The sequence below is a fragment of the Pieris napi genome, chromosome 18, assembly GCF_905475465.1.
Source record: "Pieris napi chromosome 18, ilPieNapi1.2, whole genome shotgun sequence".
NCBI classification, from domain to species: Eukaryota; Metazoa; Arthropoda; class Insecta; order Lepidoptera; family Pieridae; genus Pieris; species Pieris napi.
In genome coordinates this window covers 12,029,160-12,051,047 of record NC_062251.1, presented here as the reverse complement: position 1 = coordinate 12,051,047, position 21,888 = coordinate 12,029,160, and the positions used below count along the sequence as shown (strand labels likewise).

The 21,888-nt window shown below is 30.8% G+C and overlaps 5 long non-coding RNA genes across 15 annotated transcripts; 3 read left to right on the top strand and 2 right to left on the bottom strand.

Moving 5' to 3' along the window:
• The first annotated feature begins 1,029 nt into the window (after nucleotides 1-1,029).
• LOC125058806 lies at nucleotides 1,030-2,056 on the top strand. The gene is made up of 2 exons (XR_007118530.1): nucleotides 1,030-1,441; nucleotides 1,528-2,056. It is a non-coding gene; the product is annotated as an uncharacterized LOC125058806 (long non-coding RNA).
• A 3,025-nt stretch (nucleotides 2,057-5,081) lies between these two features.
• Nucleotides 5,082-6,963, bottom strand: LOC125058804. 2 transcript variants are annotated; one of them, XR_007118528.1, is made up of 3 exons: nucleotides 6,842-6,963; nucleotides 6,303-6,471; nucleotides 5,082-5,226 (listed from the first exon to the last, which is right to left on the bottom strand). It is a non-coding gene; the product is annotated as an uncharacterized LOC125058804 (long non-coding RNA). The 2 variants fall into 2 exon arrangements; XR_007118527.1 differs by lacking the exon at nucleotides 6,842-6,963 and adding an exon at nucleotides 6,611-6,736.
• On the top strand, nucleotides 6,768-14,088 carry LOC125058802. 9 transcript variants are annotated; one of them, XR_007118520.1, is made up of 3 exons: nucleotides 6,768-6,967; nucleotides 12,854-13,157; nucleotides 13,895-14,088. It is a non-coding gene; the product is annotated as an uncharacterized LOC125058802 (long non-coding RNA). The 9 variants fall into 9 exon arrangements; XR_007118523.1 differs by lacking the exon at nucleotides 6,768-6,967 and adding an exon at nucleotides 10,965-10,981; XR_007118518.1 differs by lacking the exon at nucleotides 6,768-6,967 and adding an exon at nucleotides 11,108-11,307.
• LOC125058803 lies at nucleotides 7,447-8,981 on the top strand. 2 transcript variants are annotated; one of them, XR_007118526.1, is made up of 3 exons: nucleotides 7,447-7,565; nucleotides 7,705-7,873; nucleotides 8,952-8,981. It is a non-coding gene; the product is annotated as an uncharacterized LOC125058803 (long non-coding RNA). The 2 variants fall into 2 exon arrangements; XR_007118525.1 differs by lacking the exon at nucleotides 7,447-7,565 and having other exon boundaries at nucleotides 7,576-7,873.
• On the bottom strand, nucleotides 10,230-10,743 carry LOC125058808. The gene is made up of 2 exons (XR_007118532.1): nucleotides 10,363-10,743; nucleotides 10,230-10,270 (listed from the first exon to the last, which is right to left on the bottom strand). It is a non-coding gene; the product is annotated as an uncharacterized LOC125058808 (long non-coding RNA).
• Nucleotides 14,089-21,888: the final 7,800 nt, after the last annotated feature.

Genomic DNA, 21,888 nt, shown 5'->3' with positions numbered 1-21,888 from the left:
TATGTCCAATATGTCTAATTATTTTATGTTTACATTTATTTTTATTTTTTCTATATAATGATGTATCTGTTTAGTTTCCAATAAATAAATAAATAAATAAATAAACATCATATAATTTCTTGAGTATTGGAAAAGAGCGATAGTAACCAACGCCGAGAAATCAATTGGTCGTTTCGTGCCTACATTTTCTTCGCCATCTATAGATATTATATTAAGAATTTTTTAGTGGTTTACATCATTTATTTCTTGAAATAGAGGTTTAAACTTTTAAAGTGGAAACGGGCCTTCTGTAACAATAACAAAGTTCTATTTCACGAAGCTTAATGTTTATATATATAATTTTTTCGTAAAATAATGCTGTATTATAAATATTATTTTATAAACATACCCCAAGATACATATAGATTGTCCTATGTTAGAATATTTTCACATAAAACAAGTTTTAACTTCGCTAAAAATGGCTAACTCACTGGTAAATGACGATTTCAGCGAGGGAAGAGCAACTTTTAATTTGACGTACAAAATGAACATTTAAATGAGATGAGATGTCAAATGGTATGTATCAGAATACCAAATACCAACAATTTTGGAGCGTAAGTGTAGCAGTGCCAAATTTTAGTTCCAAATGTGAACAATCTCATTTGAGCGGCGCTTTTGTCGCGGTTATTGTTTATCAGAATACCAAATTGTAACATGACACCGAAACGAACGATTTGACAGCAAAAATCCGCGCTGAGAGTGTGTGAAGTGAGTTACAGAATCGCAGGGCTGGATATATTGTACAAAATTTAAGAATATTATCTTAACAAAAAGATTATTATGTCACGCTAAAAGTGATTCTCTCAGCAAATGGTCTAAGGATTCAAACTAAACAGGATGGATAGGTTTTAGGTCTTAAATTTTCAAAATATTACTAAAGGTAAATGCCATTGGTTTTCAATATTTTGTTGAGTAATTATAAAATAAAAGGGTACCTATCTATAAAGAAGAAAAATTTGTGTTTATATATTTATTCATTTAAGGGCCAGTTTTTTGATCCGTAGTAAAAAATGGTTTTACCATTTGTTACATTAACTATAGTTAAATGAATAACCATTGGTAAAATCGTAAATGCGTTTTTCAATCCCTTTTCTAACTATAGTTAATCTTAACAATTTGTCAATTTGTTGCCAGTGCAATGAGCAATGACATCCCAAAAAATGTGGTTCTTTTTTGTGGGGAACATTTATTTTGTATGACAACACTAGACATATTGAGTGAATGAAATCCATTTTAGCCATCTTCATTCGTTATTTGCGCTTTGAAGAGTTTGAAGTGTCAAATTAATCTAAATAACACGATATAAATAAAGTTGCTTTTCTGTGTTTTAATACGGTTTACACCTTTTACGATACTTAAATATATAAATAACGATGTCCGCAAACAGCCAACAGTCAAACAAGTAAGTACAAACATATTTTCGTGTTATTTATTCCGGTTTATCTTGTGTTTCGTAATGGAAAGTAATACATTTATGTTTTGTTAAAGGGACCATACTGCTAACTTCGCCAAAAAAGAAACTGCCAAACTGGTGATGCTTCTCAAGGATTACACAGTCGTAACCTGCAAACAACTGATCACTGCAGCAATCTACAAAAAGATGCAGCTTGGAAATCTCTGTGACGTTTTCAACTCAGATGGGTCTAGACACCAAAGTGTTAAATTTAATATACATTTAATGAAGGTGTAGGCACATTTTTATATTTATTCTTGTATAGCTGTGTCCTACAACAAAAGGAAAAAATCTTTTAACCCTTTGGAAACAAGGAAGCGGATTATGATCCACACGAATAAAAAAAGTTGAGTTTTTGAAACAATGACAAATAAGAGAGGATGATTTGTTCAATTATGCTAAGGAAGAGCATCAAAAACATTTGCTGCACCAATGAGAGGCCCACCAAAAATCCATACTGCATAAAGAGGAGGTGCACCAAAAAGTGATGCAGCAGATGGAAGAAAGGCACAATAAATATATGTAGCAGCAAAAAGAGTTGCATCAAATTGAGGTGAAATGCAATTAGAAAATATTTAATTGCTACTTTAGGGTTTCATGTAAATTTTGTAATGTTTTTATAATAAAAATGGTTTGTATTTAAGTTATAATTAAACAGTTTATTAATCAAGTCAAATGTTTTATTTATAAATTCTTGTAATAAAGTAGGTAGACGGCTAACTCACAAATGTAATAAAAGCTCTAAAGAATATCATAGGTCCCTAACTAATGTGTAGCTGTAGTTTTTAGTATAAGTACATACAAGTATGATAATTAAGTATAAGCAGTACAATATTAAGTATAATAATTATAAGTTAATATTATTAGTACTATATAAATAATATTAACTCTAATTCATTATGTATTTAATTGCCTATAATATTAACTTATAATAATTATAAGTTAATATTATAGGCAATAAAGTAAAGTAAAGTAGGGTAAATGTAAATTTACGATTAATTTAACTTGACGATTCAAAAGTGTACTTGGTTACCCACTTGAATAAAGATATTTTGAGTTTGAGTCTGATAAAACACATAATGAATTAGTAATATACTTAATTATATTTTGCTGCGGTTCTGTAGCTAGTAATGAAGCAAAATAGGTTGGTATGAGCTGCTGTCTATATATACTCTTGTTCATTGGCAGTTTAAGATCATTCCCAATTTCAGTAACAATCCAGAGCACTGTTCCCTTCGATAGGGGGTAACAGTGACAAAAATCTACATCCCAGGTTTCTAATGGCGGATGACATTGCCTAAATATTTTTGGTCACTCATTAACACATTCTCATATAATATTATCGTCTTCTTCATCGTCTCATTAATTAAAGTATCTCAATATGTTTAAATTCATCATTAGATAGTAATAAACGTATTTATCATAGTTTGATTTCTGTGACAAACAGCTGTTACTATATAAATTACCAGCGGCCATCTTTTTAACCCTCCGATACTGAGTAGTTAACTTTTTTGCCTAATGGTTAGATATTTTACCATTGGATGCTCTTACCACGGATCAAAAAACGCATTTTGCTGATATTTAACTAATAGTAAGGATTTTTTACCAATAGTTGAGTTAACTACGGATCAAAAAACCGACCCTAAGTGTAAGTGCAAGTGTTGGTACTTTTTAGATGCCACGAAACTACTATTGCAACCTTTTTAAGTGATTCAGAGGTCAGACACACAACAACAATATTACCTATGTTTTTACACTCTTAAAAACTGAATTCTATTAAAACTAAAAATAAAATTCCATTCATGAAATATAAGAAGTATTAATTTTAATTGATCAAGTTGAATTTAATTTAATTGTTCAGATTTCAGAACACAAGTATAAATAATCATGTCAGGTATGTTGGATCAAATATATAAGCTTTCAATTGCTCAAATTCATACCATTTCAAGTGATCAACGTTAATTTTAAATGTTGGAAATTACATTGCCATAACTTATTTAATAAACATAGAAGCCATCAAAAGATAGTTAATCTATTTTAGTTGTTATTATATTGTAGTCAGCACTACACTTTAGCACTAAACATACCCTTTATGGGTCTTGGATTTGTTTCATTAATAAATAATTGTATTTAAAGTACATACTTAGATTTGCTCAAGATTTTTTTTTTCATAGTACTGAATCAATAACTGTGTGCGAAATTATTAAGCTTTGTTACCATAAAACTTTAAATAATATTTGGCTTAGTTATAATATTATCAAACATGTTTTTAAGATACTTTACTTAGAAATACAAAGATATCCTATAAAGTTTTTGTGTGTTTTATGCATGTTTTTTTATTATTTTCCTTAACTTCACAATAATTAAATTGTTATGCAATATTATTGTGTCAGTACAGTGACCTACCACATCTCCCTATTTACAATTTTAACAGATAACTATTGTATTACAGCCATCAGCGGTAGTTGTCAAGAATGAGGAAGAAAATGACCAATTATTGAAATGTTAAGAAGAGATATTAAACCGAGACCACAAATCTATTTTGAATGCAGTTTGGACAACTATGATTTTTATATGAAAAATTGTATTACCGTGTTAAGATAATTGTGTACTTCATAATAATTTTTTTTGTATCTAATAATATTGTTATATTAATAAAATGATTAATTAAATCTACTACTTATTTAATGACTGCCTATAGAAAACGTAGTAACCGAGTAAAATACATAGCTAAGCCGAAATGAAAAATATATAAGCCATGTTACTTTATAGGTGAATAAAAGAACAATATATTAACTTACACATTTAATTTAATGATTATAGTAAACTTTTAACACACTACAAAATAACTTTCAGTAAAACAAACTTAAGTATAATAAAAACTAATTAAAACCCAGCCTCACATAGAGCTAATCAATAACATCTACTTTATTTTGTAGACAAATATATTTATTTTAATACATTTTCTAATTAGTTTGTAAAAAGTAATAGTTATGAACGATAAATTTAAAAAAGCTTAATAAGTACTTAAACCATGCGACCAATGAGATTGTTCACATTTGGAACTAAAATTTGGCACTGCTACACTTACGCTCCAAAATTGTTGGTATTTGGTATACTGATACATACCATTTGACATCTCATCTCACTTAAATGTACATTTTGTACGTCAAATTAAAAGTTGCTCTTCCCTCGCTGAAATCGTCATTTACCAGTGAGTTAGCCATTTTTAGCGAAGTTAAAACTTGTTTTATGTGAAAATGTTATTGATAAGCTCTATGTGAGGCTGGGTTTCAATTAGTTTTTATTATACTAGAGTTTGTTTTACTGAAAGTTATTTTGTAGTGTGTTAAAAGTTTACTATAATCATTAAATTAAATGTGTAAGTTATTATATTGTTCTTTTATTCACCTATAAAGTAACATGGCTTATATATTTTTCATTTCGGCTTAGCTATGTATTTAACTCGGTTACTACATTTTCTATAGGCAGTCATTAAATAAGTGGTAGATTTAATTAATCATTTTATTAATATAACAATATTATTTAGATACAAAAAAAAATTATCATGAAGTACACAATTATCTTAAACACGGTAATACAATTTTTCATATAAAAATCATAGTTGTCCAAACTGCATTCAAAATAGATTTGTGGTCTCGGTTTAATATCTCTTCTTAACATTTCAATAATTTGTCATTTTCTTCCTCATTCTTGACAACTACCGCTGATGGCTGTAATACAATAGTTATGTGTTAAAATTGTAAATAGGGAGATGTGGTAGGTCACTGTACTGACACAATAATATTGCATAGCAATTTAATTATTGCAAAGTTAAGGAAAATAATAAAAAAACTTGCATAAAACACACTAAAACTTTATGGGATATCTTTGTATTTCTAAGTAAAGTATCTTAAAAACATGTTTGATAATATTATAACTAAGCCAAATATTATTTAAAGTTTTATGGTAACAAGGCTTAGTAATTTCGCACAGTTATTGATTCAGTACTATGAATAAAAAAAAATCTTAAGCAAATCTAAGTATGTACTTTAAATACAATTATTTATTAATGAAACAAATCCAAGACCCATAAAGGGTATGTTTAGTGCTAAAGTGTAGTGCTGACTACAATATAATAACAACTAAAATAGATTAACTATCTTTTGATGGCTTCTATGTTTATTAAATAAGTTATGGCAATGTCATTTCCAACATTTAAAATTAACGTTGATCACTTGAAATGGTATGAATTTGAGCAATTGAAAGCTTATATATTTGATCCAACATACCTAACATGATTATTTATACTTGTGTTCTGAAATCTGAACAATTAAATTAAATTCAACTTGATCAATTAAAATTAATACTTCTTATATTTCATGAATGGAATTTGAAGTTAGAAAACCTAAAAATATTTTTTATATTTGACATTTTTAACTAACAATTTAATTATTCTTTACAATGTCGCTTCGATTTAACCTAACAAACAAACTTTGTTAACTATTTTTCTAGACACTGCTTATTCCTATTTATTTACTATGATAGTTATTATATTTCTAAAATAGTTTTAATAGAATTCAGTTTTTAAGAGTGTTAGTAAAAACATAGGTAATATTGTTGTTGTGTGTTTGACCTCTGAATCACTTAAAAAGGTTGCAATAGTAGTTTCGTGGCATCTAAAAAGTACCAACACTTGCACTTACACTTAAATGAATAAATATATAAACACAAATTTTTCTTCTTTATAGATAGGTACCCTTTTATTTTATAATTACTCAACAAAATATTGAAAACCAATGGCATTTACCTTTAGTAATATTTTGAAAATTTAAGATACCTATCCATCCTGTTTAGTTTGAATCCTTAGACCATTTGCTGAGAGAATCACTTTTAGCGTGACATAATAATCTTTTTTTTAGATAATATTCTTAAATTTTGTACTATATATCCAGATGTTAGGTATCCCTTGTTTCGTGCTGAAACATAATTAATATTTTTAAGTTTCTGTCGCTCATATACACCACGGCTGGTCAGTTGTCGGCTAAATACGAAATATAAACTCTTAATGTTATAAACAAAATACGTAACTTAAGATGTACTAATAAATAAACTTACCTTTAAGCGGCCCTTCTTGCTAATTATTTTCCATCAGATAAGTCATTTTTGAGATATTTTCACAGTTTATCTTTTTTTTAATATTATTAATTTTTCAAACGTCGACCATTTTGTTCTCTATTTTGTTGTATTAAAAATATTTTGTTTATGTATGATGAAAATTTTGACAATTAACTCTTTTTATAAAATAAAATGAGTCAATTGTCACGATATTAATAGACAACAACTCACTAGGTTACCTCCCTCCACTTATCAAGACGTAATGTAAAATTTCTTAACAGAATACCATGAGATTCCAAAAATTACGTCAGTGACGAAGGGAGCGCTGTTACTGCGTAGTGGACTCACGGATTAACAGTGAGTTACAGAATCGCAGGGCTGCTGTGATACTTTTTGACACTCAACATCTTTTGTCTTCAGTCACCGTGACCACGCACGCTGTAAAGCACGCGAAACGTCGGATAAATTTAAAATTATGTCAAATAGTTGTAAATTTATAATAATACATAACTTCAATCCGGTAAAAAGCGTTTTTTTTTTTAGTATTGATTTAGATATTCAATTTAAATCACTTCTGCCCTGCGATTCTGTAACTCACTGTTAATCCGTGAGTCCACTACGCAGTAACAGCGCTCCCTTCGTTACTGACGTAATTTTTGGAATCTCATGGTATTCTGTTAAGAAATTTTACATTACGTCTTGATAAGTGGAGGGAGGTAACCTAGTGAGTTGTTGTCTATTAATATCGTGACAATTGACTCATTTTATTTTATAAAAAGAGTTAATTGTCAAAATTTTCATCATACATAAACAAAATATTTTTAATACAACAAAATAGAGAACAAAATGGTCGACGTTTGAAAAATTAATAATATTAAAAAAAAGATAAACTGTGAAAATATCTCAAAAATGACTTATCTGATGGAAAATAATTAGCAAGAAGGGCCGCTTAAAGGTAAGTTTATTTATTAGTACATCTTAAGTTACGTATTTTGTTTATAACATTAAGAGTTTATATTTCGTATTTAGCCGACAACTGACCAGCCGTGGTGTATATGAGCGACAGAAACTTAAAAATATTAATTATGTTTCAGCACGAAACAAGGGATACCTAACATCTGGATATATAGTACAAAATTTAAGAATATTATCTAAAAAAAAGATTATTATGTCACGCTAAAAGTGATTCTCTCAGCAAATGGTCTAAGGATTCAAACTAAACAGGATGGATAGGTATCTTAAATTTTCAAAATATTACTAAAGGTAAATGCCATTGGTTTTCAATATTTTGTTGAGTAATTATAAAATAAAAGGGTACCTATCTATAAAGAAGAAAAATTTGTGTTTATATATTTATTCATTTAAGTGTAAGTGCAAGTGTTGGTACTTTTTAGATGCCACGAAACTACTATTGCAACCTTTTTAAGTGATTCAGAGGTCAAACACACAACAACAATATTACCTATGTTTTTACTAACACTCTTAAAAACTGAATTCTATTAAAACTATTTTAGAAATATAATAACTATCATAGTAAATAAATAGGAATAAGCAGTGTCTAGAAAAATAGTTAACAAAGTTTGTTTGTTAGGTTAAATCGAAGCGACATTGTAAAGAATAATTAAATTGTTAGTTAAAAATGTCAAATATAAAAAATATTTTTAGGTTTTCTAACTTCAAATTCCATTCATGAAATATAAGAAGTATTAATTTTAATTGATCGAGTTGAATTTAATTTAATTGTTCAGATTTCAGAACACAAGTATAAATAATCATGTTAGGTATGTTGGATCAAATATATAAGCTTTCAATTGCTCAAATTCATACCATTTCAAGTGATCAACGTTAATTTTAAATGTTGGAAATGACATTGCCATAACTTATTTAATAAATATAGAAGCCATCAAAAGATAGTTAATCTATTTTAGTTGTTATTATATTGTAGTCAGCACTACACTTTAGCACTAAACATACCCTTTATGGGTCTTGGATTTGTTTCATTAATAAATAATTGTATTTAAAGTACATACTTAGATTTGCTCAAGATTTTTTTTTATTCATAGTACTGAATCAATAACTGTGTGCGAAATTACTAAGCTTTATTACCATAAAACTTTAAATAATATTTGGCTTAGTTATAATATTATCAAACATGTTTTTAAGATACTTTACTTAGAAATACAAAGATATCCCATAAAGTTTTTGTGTGTTTTATGCAAGTTTTTTTATTATTTTCCTTAACTTTACAATAATTAAATTGTTATGCAATATTATTGTGTCAGTACAGTGACCTACCACATATTCCTATTTACAATTTTAACACATAACTATTGTATTACAGCCATCAGCGGTAGTTGTCAAGAATGAGGAAGAAAATGACCAATTATTGAAATGTTAAGAAGAGATATTAAACCGAGACCACAAATCTATTTTGAATGCAGTTTGGACAACTATGATTTTTATATGAAAAATTGTATTACCGTGTTTAAGATAATTGTGTACTTCATAATATTTTTTTTTTGTATCTAATTATATTGTTATATTAATAAAATGATTAATTAAATCTACCACTTATTTAATGACTGCCTATAGAAAACGTAGTAACCGAGTTAAATACATAGCTAAGCCGAAATGAAAAATATATAAGCCATGTTACTTTATAGGTGAATAAAAGAACAATATAATAACTTACACATTTAATTTAATGATTATAGTAACCTTTTAACACACTACAAAATAACTTTCAGTAAAACAAACTTAAGTATAATAAAAACTAATTAAAACCCAGCCTCACATAGAGCTAATCAATAACATCTACTTTATTTTGTAGACAAATATATTTATTTTAATACATTTTCTAATTAGTTTGTAAAAAGTAATAGTTATGAACGATAAATTTAAAAAAGCTTAATAAGTACTTAAACCATCATGTATGTAATGATGGTATTTCATACTTAAAAGCAGAATAATGTTTTTATCCAAAACCTTAATGTTATATCAATATATTTTATAAAAATATAGGAACTGAAATTGTACTGTGTTATCATTTATTATAAATTGAAGGATAAGTAGTCGAAATTCAATAATTTGAAAATGTCTGCACTATTGTGTCTTTTTATATCCAGGGGCCTTGTCGTATGATATAAATGTAATATTCTTCTTCTTCAAAGGCAGAATGTATTTTTCTATCAGAAATTTTGAACATTTGGGGATCTCTGAAATTATTAGATTTATAATTTTAGTATAGTAGAAAAATACAAATATAGGTATAACAAAATTTACCTATCTTAACTTATTTATCGTTTTCTGTTCGACTTATCTCTGCTGGAGACAAGACATGATCAAGACTGCATCGAAAAATTGGTTCTAGGATCAAAATGATATTTTTAATGCTAAAATAATCAAAATGTTTACCTTAGATCATCTATTTACTAGACTCTTCGTTCATCTCAGCAGCATATGTTCTAGGTTTCGTCAATACCATATAATTTCTTGAGTATTGGAAAAAAGCGATAGTAACCAACGCCGAGAAACCAATTGGTCGTTTCGTGCCTACATTTTCTTCGCCATCTATAGATATTATATTAAGTATTTTTTAATGGTTTACATCATTTATTTCTTGAAATAGAGGTTTAAACTTTAAAAGTGGAAACGGGCCTTCTGTAACAATAACAAAGTTCAATTAATGTTTATATATATAATTTTTTTCGTAAAATAATGCTGTATTGATAAATATTATTTTATAAACTTACCCCAAGATACATATAGATTGTCCTATGTTAGAATATTTTCACATAAAACAAGTTTTAACTTCGCTAAAAATGGCTAACTCACTGGTAAACAACGATTTCAGCGAGGGAAGAGCAACTTTTAATTTGACGTACAAAATGTACATTTAAGTGAGATGAGATGTCAAATGGTATGTATCAGAATACCAAATACCAACAATTTTGGAGCGTAAGTGTAGCAGTGCCAAATTTTAGTTCCAAATGTGAACAATCTCATTTGAGCGGCGCTTTTGTCGCGGTTATTGTTTATCAGAATACCAAATTGTAACATGACACCGAAACGAACGATTTGACAGCAAAAATCAGCGCTGAGGGTGTGTGAAGCGAGTTACAGAATCGCAGGGCTGATTATAATTCAGACGCACATATAAAATTCGCACTTGTATAATGAAAATAACTATAGTCGTATTTTTAATTAGACGAAGCCAACTGACAGTAGCTAATGTCACTTTTTTTTTTTTAAATTAATTTATTAGCCGGATACAAAGTCCATTGGATCTTTAAAAAAAAGTATAACAAAATATCTTACACAAATAACTATACTAACTTAACATAAAATACAATCAATTTATATAATACAATGGTGAGCTTTAAATTTTCTCAACCGTGGTTTTTATATAATAGTAAATAGCTTTGAATAGGACTGGACATTTCAGTAAATCTTGGACACGGCGGGGAATTTCTATTTGTGATGGTTGACATTGATGACTAGTGACTACCATTTGCAGTGACTGATGAGTCTAAAGCTGATCTTGTCGGGTTATTTGCTAAAGAATTTCCAAGTTTAGTCTGATTATTCTCATCAAAATCCATCAACTTCATAATATCCGTTACTAGTATTAATCGTTGAAATTTAAAGGTCGGGCAACTCAAGATGAGGTGGGATAAGTCGGCCTCATTTCCGCCACAGTATGTACATCTGTTATTATTTATAATTTTAAAACGAAATAAATGGCTTGGAGTCTGACAGTGGCCAAACCTCAAACGATTAATAATGGTTATAAATTTACGTTCATTGGCTTCTTTGTATTTATCATACCAAGGTTTACTTGGACTTCTTGGACCTTTATGCTGTGAGGATAATTTCCAATAGCTTTCCCATAACTTGTGACTTCTTTGTTTTAAGTCGAAAAGAAAATCCGTAAAAGGAACTCTGAATGTAATACTATGATCCTCATCATAAGTAGAATTGACAATACCATCTACAATATCATTTCCCTTGATACCCCTATGAGAGGGCACCCATTTAAATGTTACTGGAGTATCCAAAGATATCAATGCTTCTCTATTTTATACAATAAATAATTATTTCTATAATGAGTATGACATTTGTCTAAAGCCATTAACACACTTTTTGCGTCTGAAATTATTAGGAACTCCACATAGTTATCATTATTTTGTAAACTTTGTAAGTACAATACAACTTGATAGATAGCATAAGCTTCAGCTGTAAATATGCTGCAAGTATTACTTAACATAAAACATTTTGAGGTTTTAACCTGAGGATCATAGTAACCCGATTTCACTGCAGATGAAGATTTAGACCCATCAGTGTAGACTTTGTAACTGTTAGGCTTGGTACAGCAATAATCAAGAAAGTCTATATTATCTACTACACTGGACATATCTATATTTAAATTACACATAAGAGCTTTATATTTAAAGAGATATACAGGCCATTCAGATTTGTACATATTATCAGATAAATCAGTCATAAAGCTCATAATTCCCAATAATTCAGGGATCTGGTTATTGAGAACATTAGTCGCTGTTATACTTGAAGGCAAATCTGGTGTATTAGTGATAGTTATAGAATAAGAAAGTTTTAGAAGAAGAACATCATTCTGAGAAGTTATAACTTTCAGGCAAAATTTTTCAGCAATTAATATTCTCCGAATACATAGTGGTTCTACACATGACTCAACCTCCATAGAATTGATAGGAGTGGTACGCATTGCACCAGTAACAATTCTAAGAGCAATATTTTGGATAACATCAAGCTTTTTTAATAATATAGGACTAATATTCATATATGCCAGACAACTATAATCAAAATGACTACGTACTAAGCTTTTATATAATAAACAAAGAATTTTTGGATCAGAACCCCAAATAGTTCCTGCTAAGGACCGCAAAATATTGATACCTTTCAAAGCTCTACTACAAATATAGTCAATGTGTTTGGTAAACTTTAATTTAGTATCAAAAATTACACCAAGAAACTTTTTTTCGCTATTTTGAGGGATTAAATTATTGTTATACTGAACATTTACATTAGTATCAATACCATAAGCTAAAACTGAACTTTTACTACTATTTATATTTAATTTAAGTTTCTCAGTATAATAGTAGTTAAGTTGACATAAAGCCGAATTAACTTTTGCTTGAGTAACCTGTAAATTACTGCCTACACTATATATTAAGATGTCATCAGCAAATTGTAATATTTTTACAGATTCAGTCACATATCTATATATTTGTGAAGTATAAAGGTTATACAGGATTGGAGATAAAGAAGACCCTTGCATCAACCCCTTGAATGCTAATTTTGGACCATGAAAAACATTATTGTATTTAATGCATAAAGAACGACCATAATACATATGGAAAATCCATTTTAAAAGCTTTCCTGGGAAGCCCAAGGAATATAGCACCCTAATTAATTGGAGAAGATCTACATTATCATATGCCCCCTGAACATCAAGGAAAACACAAATTGCAGTAGAACCTGATAACAAACACTTCTTCATATCAGTCAGGTAAGCTATAAAACTTTCTGCTGCACTTTTGCCTTTTCTGAATCCAAAGTGACAAGAAGGAATAAGTTTCTGGTTTTCAACAAAATAGTCCAGTCTAATCTTAATCATTTGCTCAAACAATTTCCCTACACAAGATGTAAGAGAAATGGGTCTGTACGAATTAAAATGATCATTGGGTTTGTCAAGTTTTAACACTGGTATGACACATTGCAACCTCCAGGATTCTGGAATCAATTGCTGAGACCAAAGCGAATTTAAAATATTAAGTAGAATATGTTTTACAGAAACATGTAGATTTTGAAGCATAATATAAGGAATATCGTCAAGACCAGGGGTTGTATTCTTTCTTGAAGACAAAGCCATGTCAAGTTCTTCAAAACAAAAAGAGTTAAGTAGAAACTTGCTCCACTGACTTCCATCATTAAATTCGAATAAACCAGAAATATTATCGTTGTTATTACTAGGTTGCCCTAACTTCTCTAAAAAACTTGCTATCCACTCATCATTTTTGGACACATTTCTATTAATGTTAATTCTCTTAAATCTTCTAATAAAATTCCACACTCGGGATACTGGAGTGAATCTATTAAAAGACGAACAAAGACTTTTCCAACTGTCTTTCTTACCCATTTTTATAATAATTTTTTTCCTCGAATCTATTTTCTTATATTCTATATAATTGTCCATTGTCATATTACGTCTATAATTAGCTAACGCTTCTCTTGATTTGGTTACAGCCTCGGCACAAGTATCATTCCACCAAGGAGCTGGAGGAGCAGACTTTTTACTAGAAGATTTATGCTTTAACAATGGAACACAGTTTTCTTTTAAACTAAGTAGTAATTTAGAAAATTCATCATATTGAACTAAAGGATCAATTGTTGAAGGAGAAAATTTATCAAATATATCTTTGGATTTGTCATTGTACATATTCCAGTTTGTTTTATTATATAAATACTTATGTATAGACTCTTGAACTGTATATTTTTGAGTTGAGGTAATGATGTTAACAAAAGTAGGTAAATGATAGCTCCCTAAAGGGTCATCACCAACATACCACTCACAAAGTGATGCAATATCAGGGCTAACACAAGTAACATCAATAGCTGATGCATTATTACCAGGTCTAGAAATAGTAGTAGGGTCACCAGAATTTAAAATACATAAATCAGCATCATCAAATATATCAAATAATTCACGACCTCTTGAATTGGTAGTATCACAACCAAAAGCTATATTGTGAGCATTAAAATCACCAGAAACAAGACAAGGCTTGGGTAATTGCAAAATAATCTTTCTCAAATTAATCAAACTAATTGAGCTATTATTTGGTGGACAGTAGACACAGAGCACTGAGACAGGACCACATCCTGTTATTATAGAAATAGCTATAAATTGAATATTTTGATAGAAAGTAGTTTTTAAGACCTTTAATTTAATATCATTTTTTATTAAAATACCTACACCGCCATGTTCATTTTTAGCATTTTTTCCTATATAGTTATAGCCAGCGATTAATAAATAGGGGTTTGAATCTTTCAAAAACCAGGTTTCATTGAGAAGACACACATCTATGTTTTTTTGAATTAATGATGATTTAAGTAAATAAAATAAAAATAAAAAAGCCTTTTATTTCCAGTATTTAAAGTTTACACTTCTTACAATTTATTTTTAGTGTTAGTTCATGTAGTTTAATCTATATTAGTATAATTATAATTAGTATAATTTCTCTTTCCTTTACTTAATCGTATGTGTACCCAAATCCATACAATTATATAAGTTTAGGTAACACATTTATTTAATATATTATAATCTATATATATATACAAAAATACATATACACACACAGAAATTTAGGTACAAAAAAATATATACATATTGTTACGAGCTAGGGGGATCGGATAGAAACGCCGTAAATCTCTTCAAGGGTTTATTTTCAATTAAATCTACGAGGAATTTGTTAACACTAAAAACTGGAAATTACGCACAAAAATTCACACACAAAATACTGTCACTAATTACTCTAATAACACGCACTTCACACAGTACTTGTATTCACTTTTCTTCACTATATTCGCACTTTGTCACTCCGGTGTTTATCGCTTGGTATCGCATTCAAAACTGAACTAACTGGTCGCGTTTCGGCTCGCTTATATATCCCTGGGAGCGATGTTCGAGAACTCTCTAGGCGGCAGCGCAACTGAGTAGCGATCGCACAATTCTAGAACGTGCGTACTAGCTATCTCTTTCGCACATTGCTCCGTCCTTGTCGTACGGCGTTCTAGAGTGCTCGGTCTAGCTTCGAGAAGGTTCCGATCTTCCCTCTCTCTCGCGTATCATTCCGTCCTTGTCCCACACCTAGAAAATTCGTTCTAGAACATTCCTTCATCAAAGGGGTATAACCAGGCCTGAAAACGCCTGAAAACGGGTTTCCTGAAAAGTGTACCATTCGACTACACGTGTTCTGAAACGTGTCCTGAAAAAATGTTTCAGGCTCCTGAAAACTAGGGTAACATTATGTAAATTACGATTTCTTAATATGTGATTGACCCTCTCCTGAAACGGTCAGAAATCACATTTCAGCCTGCTGAAAAGTTCTCTAAGTAGTGGAAAAATCTAAAAACATTGCAGTCGACCCGTCTTCGTAACAATATATATTATTTTTAAATATTTAATCTACTGGAACCCCAAGTTGGGTGTAGGCCTCCTCCAGTGACGCCCATTTGTCTCTGTCTTCGGCTACTTTACTCCAATTTTGACCAGCTATCGCTTTAATGTCGTCTTCCCATCGCGTAATAGGTCTACCTTTTGTTCTTTTGCCTAGTGGGCCTTTCCAGAAAGTTACTTTTTTAGTCCATCTATGATCAGTTAGCCGGGCAACATGTCCTGCCCACTTCCATTTCAGTTTTTTTGCGTAGCTTAAAGCGTTTGTTGCTTTGGTTATTTTTCTTATTTTAGTATGACGTATTTTATCTGATTTTCTGATCTTTAGCATACTTCTTTCGAGTCCTCTCTGACAGACGATTATCTTTTTTCTTGTTTCAGCAGTGAATTTCCACGTTTGGCAACCATATGTCAATGATGATTTAAGTAAAGCCTTTTTATTATTGACACTCTGATTATGTTGCATTATTTTTAAAACAGCCATTATTTGGTAAGATTTTCTATCAATATATCTTTAATGTGTGTGGTTGTGTTTGTTTTATTTGAATTAGCTAACGTAACTAAGGTTTTTATTATTTTTTGTAAAAAGATATCATCTTTTACAAGGTAGTCATAGGTCAAGGTGTTGGAGTTAGTATTTGGTGTTTGAACGGTTGAAACCGGTGCTGTGATAGGGGACTCATGACTATTTTCTTAACCGGGGTAGACTTAGTTTTCAATGCAAATGTCACTGATTTGTCTGTTTTCGCTTTGGTCAACGCAGGAAAATCTTTGTTTAATACTACTGTTGAATACATTCTGGTCAAGTAATTTGTTTCATGTCTTTTACGTTGTTCTATTTTAATGCGACAAAACTTAGATATTGCTAGGTGGTCCCCACCACAGTTGCAACACTTCAAGATGTCTGATGAGCACTCCTCGTAGGAATGTGCACCTGAACATCTTGAACATACATCATCATTTCGACATATTTTGGCATTGTGCCTAAACTTCATGCACTTGAAGCATTGCATCAGTGGTGGCACATAAGTGTATACCCTGTATCTCCACTTGTCCAGAAAAACATATTGAGGGAGGGAAATGCCTACAAATGTTACACTCACCGTAGTGAGAGGGACTATATCCTGACCTACTTTCTTGGTGAACCGTCTAACAGCTATAATTTCGGCATCCGCCATCAGTTTTTCATACAGTTCTGCATTGCTCGACTCCTTGTCGACGAATCTAATAGTGCCGGTTCTCTCCACCGACGCTGCTGGTATGTACGCCTTCAAATTGTTTTCTTTAAGACAACTATGGCTTAGGAAGTCATTTGCTGCTACCGCCTGTTTGAAGACTACCATTATTTTGTTCGCATTTAATCTACGCTTTTCAACAATGCCCTTTACATTTTTGAAAAATTTCGAGAGATATAAGGGGTTTTTGTTCCCAATTTTCTCATTAATTCCTTCAACATAGATCGGGAATTCCTCCTTAGAGCTGTTGTCCGGGTATGACCTCTTATAATAATAATAATAATAATAAAATAATAAAAGCCTTTATTGTTGTTAACAAGTTTTACACAGAGTAGTTTCGTGTGCCTAAAATTACTTATGACTACTATCTAAAAAACACATTTTGACTATTAACTAGAGTTTAACTAATATACTAACAATTTTTAATATTTATTGACTATCGGCAAACGGTAGTTCGGATACAACTTGTCTTCCGACAAAGGCCTCCTCTAAAGCTCTCCAGTCTTTTCTCATTTTTGCGGTGCGAGTCCATGTTGAACCCGCTATTTTCTTGACGTCATCCTCCCATCTCTTAGCCTGTCTTCCTCTATGTCTCTTTCCGTCTAAAGGGTACCATTCTGTGATAAGTTTTGTCCATTTTTCTTGCTTTTCTCTCATCATATGCCCTGTCCACCTCCACTTCAGCTGTTTGTATGTTGTGTATGCATTCTTAAACTTGGTTTTACTTTTGATGTCTATTAATTTTTCTCGGTCTTTTCTTTTGACACCTATTGTACTTCTTTCTATGCTGTTTTGACAAACTTTAATTTTATTTGCTAGATGTTCTGTCAATGCCCAAGTTTGACACCCGTATAGTAAACATGGTAGAATGCACATATTAAATACCTTCCTCTTTTCTTTCCTAGGCATATCTTTGTTCTTCATCACTTCACTGAGTGACCAATATCTTTTCCAAGTATTGGTAACTCTTCTTTCAATCTCTTTTTCCATGCAGCCTTCAGTAGATATTAGCTGTCCTAAGTATACATATTCCTGTACGTACTCTATTTGCTCATTGTTTACTTTTATCGTGTCTGTTTGTGATGAGTTTGTCATGATTTTTGTTTTATTTTAATTCATCGATAGTCCAGCTTTGTAACTTACATCTGCTAGCTGTTGCAGCATCATTTCTAGTGATCTTGAATTTTCCGAGAATATTATTAAGTCGTCTGCAAAGCGTAGGTGGCTCAAGTTTTCACCGTTTATGTTTAGTCCCTCATTTGTCCAGTCTAGGTTCCTAAATATTATTTCCAAAACGGCAGAAAATAATTTGGGTGAGATAGGGTCTCCTTGGCGTACACCTCTCATGATAGGGAATTCTTCGCCTATAGTTTCTAACTTAACTTGCGCAGTACTCTTGGTGTATACATTACGGAGTAATCGTATGTATTTTGTTTGTACACCCTGTGTTTTTAGTGCATCCCAGATATATCCGTGTTCTAGTGTGTCGAATGCTTTATTGAAATCGACAAACCCTAGGTAGTAGCTTTTGTTGTATTCTTTATATTTTTGTAATATTTGTCTAAGGGTGTGTATATGATCTATGGTTGAAAAATTTCGACGGAATCCAGCTTGTTCTTTGGGCTGATTCTCTTCAAGAATATTTGTAATCCTCAATAGTATAATTTTAGAAAATACCTTATAAATATTAGACATTAAGCTTATGGGCCTGTAATTTGATATATCTCCTTTGTCACCTTTTTTGTGTAGTAATATAATTGTAGATTTAGTCCAATCCTCTGGAATATTTTCAGTTTTAATAATTTCGTTAAATATATTTGTAAGCATCGGACCAATTACTGGTGATGTAATTTTCAGTATTTCATTTGTTATGAGGTCTGATCCTGGAGCTTTATCATTCTTTTGTGTACTAATTGCTTTTATGGTTTCTTCGTTTAGTATTTCAGGTATTTCCTCTTCATCGGTAGATGCATCATATTCTCTTACCACTTGTCCCAACTTTTGACTTTGATATAAATTTCGATAAAATTCTGTAGCAGCTTTTAGTATCTCGGGTCTCTTCTCTGTAATTTTACCATCCTTCTTTTTTATATTTAGTATCCAATCCTTTTTTCGATTTAGTTCTTTCAGTGCCTTTTTTATTCCTCCGGTTTTTTCTATATAATTCTTCATAGTATTAGATCGTTTCGTTTTTCTTTCGTTCCGTAGTTCTTTGCTTATACTTTTGCTTATTTCTGCGATTTTTCGACGGTTGTCTTTAGTTTTCTTTTCTTGTAGTAGTTCCTTACGTTTCAGTAGTAGTTGTTTACTTTTGAGTGAGACTTTCTTCTTGCTGTTTGTGTTTACTTTTCTAGGTATAGTTTTTAGTTGGTTTAGTAGTTTGTTGTATTTTTCTTGTATTGATACGCCTTCTTTACTGTCCATTGATATTTGTAAATTATTAAGTAGGACTTCTGGTTCGCCTTTGTATTGAATAACTGCGTATTTATTATGAAATCGTCTTGTTTTCTTAGGGCGTATCCCTGTCAGTGTAGCTCGAACCATTCTATGGTCTGTATTAAAATTTAAGTTATGTATGACCGACACATCTTTGAATATTTTTCTATTGTTAGTCATAATAAAGTCGATTTCGTTCTTATAAAGGCCGTTCGGTGAGATCCATGTCCATTTATTTCTTATTTTCTTTTTATAAAAGCTATTTAGGATACTTAGTCTGTTTTGTAATGAAAAATTTACTAACCTTGTTCCATTTTTGCTTCTAGTTCCAAACCCATAGCTTCCTATACTAAGTTCTTCTCCGATATTTTGTGTACCGATTTGGCCATTAAAATCTCCCATTTTTATGACGTTTTTATATGCAGTTTCAATTGTATTTTGGAGGTCTTCGTAAAATTTCTCAATTTTTGTTATGTCTTCCTTTTTGATAGATTCCGTCGGTGAATACGCCTGGATAATGGACCAATCTTCTTCTTTTTCTATATTAAGTTTAATGTTGAGAATTGCGATACGTTCAGTTATTCCCCTTATTTCTTCTATTTTGTTTATAAGATGTCTTTTAATCATGAATCCTATTCCATACATACCCGGCGTCTCTCCTTTATGATATAATATATACTTTCCATGGTCTTCTATATGTTCTCCAAATCTTCTCATTTCGCTGATCCCTATAATATCCCATTTTATTTCTTGTATAGCTAGTTCAAGTTCTTCAAGTTTTTCGGGTGTTCTAAGAGATCGACAGTTGATGGTTGATATTTGAATATCATTCGTTTTCTTTTTAGTGTGAGTATTGACGTTGACGTTATTTTTAACCTTTAGAGGGTCGTGGTCATTTTCCCCCACGATGACCAGTCGGCTTGGGGGAGCGTGGTGTTTTGTACTTGTGTTGTTTATGTTATAGGTATGTCGTGTTTTCCGTTTACCGATATTCAATTGTTATTGCTTATTATCTAATGAGTTTGAGGGGAGGGAATTGCTTCTAGTTCGCATTAAATCAAAAGCATTTAATCTGTTGGCGTTCGATGGCATGAAGGTTTGTTGTTTCCTTGGTTGATTATTATTTTCTGGTGATGTTGATGTTGATGTTTCTCTTCTCCGTTTTCCATTACTTGTATTGCTTTTTCCTTTTATTATTATTTTATCAAATTTTAAGTATGCGATATTTCCTTTCTTTCTCTCCTCTATAAGTTGTGGCTGCAGTGTTTTCCTTTTCTCCAGCACTTCCTTAGTATAATCTTCTGAAATGTATACATCTTTAAGATATTTCTTCATTTTCATTATTTCGTTCTTTTTCCATTCATTCACGAAAGATACCAAGGTAGGTCTTGACTTATCACCTGCTTTTCCAATGCGATAGATGTTATTCACATCGTGATCTTCAATATTTATGCTTAAGTCGGTTTTAAGAACTTTTTTCACTTTTTGTAGTAGTTCTAGGTTAGAGTTTTCGTCCTCTTTAATACCAAAAACTATTAAATTATTTTGTTTCTTAGCTCTTTTTAAGGTTTCCAGGTCTTTCTCGACGTTTTCTAATTTTGTTTTTCTGCTATGATAGGTTGTAACTTTTCATTCATTCTCTCCATTATTTTGTTAGTTATAGAAGTTTGTAGCTCCGTGGTTTGTTTTTGCATTTCATTTTTCACTTTGTCAAATAAAAGTTGAAATTGACCATCCATTTTGTGTTGTTAAAAAAAAAAATTATAGTATAGGAAATATAAAGAATTCCGAAATTGCACAGTAACAAATGCTCCTTCAATAATGTGACAGTACAAATGTCACTGCAATAAATGCTCTTTACAGTAATTTCTACGTATTTACCTCGAACTTTATTTGGTATTATGTTTAAGCAACACGGTCGTAGATACAAAATAACCACGTAGAAAGTTAAGCAAATTTTTCTTTCTCACTTCACTTGCTTATATTTTATTGTTCACGTTTTTTTTTTTAGTCACCAACACAATAACACTTTTGAAAAGTAGATTTTTTGTATTAATTCCGTTGTCCACAAAGTAACTATCTTTTCCAGGGATAGATATTCCGCTGATATTGTTTAATTTTTACTTTTTATAGTATATTTTTACCATTAACTATATTTAATTGACTTTTTTTGTGGACTCGATGCAAACGTTACGACTACCCTATTTTTTTTTTATTTTTTTTTTTTTATTTTTTTTTTTTTTGACCTCTTATATGACCTCTTATATTCAGGTTTAAAAAAGGGTTTGTACTTATCGTCTGGTGACGAAGACGCCGCTGGAAGCTGCTCCTTCATTTTTCGCTTCTTTGTTGTCCGCGGTGTCGCCATACACCCATCGTCATCTCCGTCGCTCTCC